The sequence below is a fragment of the Egretta garzetta genome, unplaced genomic scaffold (assembly GCF_000687185.1).
Source record: "Egretta garzetta isolate BGI_Z169 unplaced genomic scaffold, ASM68718v1 scaffold152, whole genome shotgun sequence".
NCBI classification, from domain to species: domain Eukaryota; kingdom Metazoa; phylum Chordata; class Aves; order Pelecaniformes; family Ardeidae; genus Egretta; species Egretta garzetta.
In genome coordinates, this window is record NW_009259037.1 from 34909 (window position 1) to 36603 (window position 1695).

A 1695-nucleotide genomic window follows, 5' to 3' on the forward strand; every position below is an offset into this window, starting at 1 on the left:
AGAGCGTGTGGCTTAACGGGCAAGGAATCCGCCAACGATATTTCATCAGCATTTATAGCCACTTAACGTCTCCGAAAGAGGCGATACACACCGAACGCTGCAAGCCTTTTAGATTACCCCTCGTTGCTACAAAATCAGGCTTTGTAAAAAAGTAATAAGGAAAAAAAGCCAGAGTTGAAATAGGAGTCCAAGGCGGGACAAACTCGTGATTCCAGCTGCTTCCAGAGCAACCATCGAGCACTAAGGTGGCCAAGCAGCTCTGCCACCTCCCCTAAAACACCCCTCTCACGTAGTCTCAACTTTTTCACCCAACTCGAGTTTCAGAGCAGGTCCCTGCCTGGCTCCCGTGCCTTCCCTCCTCATTAATTTCTTTGCATGCTTGAGCAATCCTGCCCTAGCAGGAGGGATGGCTTAGGTGGCTTCAGGAGTCTTTTCCAGCATTAATTGTTATGATTTTAGAGCCCCACGGGGTGAAGACTTTGAAAAGGAGAATTTGTTCCGAAGGTTGGGAGGAAAATGAAAAAAAATCCAGCACTGCAGCCACGCACAGCGCCTGCACAGAGACGGTGCTGGGAAAACCCACGCTCTGGGTCTCTGTGCCAGGGAAGAGAATTAAATCGTTCCAGCTCACGGACTTAAGGTACGGCGCTGGTGGAAAGCATGAGCCACGCACCCGCATGCTTCAAGCTTACCAGCCGCAGAAGTTCAGGCGCAACTGAATAAATAACCAAACTTCCACAGATGATCCGCAGAAGAACCTCCTCGGGCTTGGTGTTTGCTATGAAAAAAAGTTTTATTGGGCCCGGCCCAGCTGCCTTAAGGTTATCAGCACCACGGCGCTTTCTGGGAGAGCTACATTTGTCTCTCAAACCAAGGACTGAGCTGAGATTCCTTTTCAATGCTCAAATAAATAAATAAATAAATATAATCTGTAGCGTTTTCGTAAATAAGGAGCTGTCCTGGAGTTGACTTGCAATCTTCTCAGGCTGTGTGTTGGTCTTACGACAGACACGAGAGATGCATTGCCTTGAAGCAGCGGGGAAACCTAGAACGTGAGAGAGGCAGCTCCTCCCGTCCACCTCGGGGGCGTTTCACAGAATCCCAGCCTGGCAGGGGGCGGGCGGGGCCCCCGGGCGGACCGCCCAAGCAGGCTCACCCAGAGCAGGGGGCACAGGACAGCGTCAGGCGGGGGTTGAAGATCTCCAGAGAAGGAGACTCCACAGCCCCCCTGGGCAGCCTGGGCCAGGGCTCGGGCACCCTCACAGTCCACAAGTTCGTCCTCCTGTCCAACTGGAACCTCTTCTGCTTCAGTTTGTGCCCATGGCCCCTTGTCCTGGTGCTGGGCACCACTGGGAAGAGTCTGGCTCCGTTCTTGTGACCCCCACCCTTGAGATATTTGTAGGTGTTGATGAGATCCGCTCTGAGCCTTCTCTTCTCCAGGCTGACCAAGCCCAGCTCCCTCAGCCTTTCCTCGTAGGGGAGATGCTCCAGTCCCCCCATCATCCTTGTTGCCCTCCTCTGGACTCCCTCCAGTTGCTCCTCATCTTTCTCGAACAGGGGGGCCCAGAATTGGACACAGTGCTCCAGGTGGGGTCTCACCAGCTTTGGCACATGGTATCTCAGTGGTATCAATATCCGAGCATCCCCCTCCACAGCCACCAGCTCTCGGGTCGCTTGGCTCTTCCCCTGCCCCAT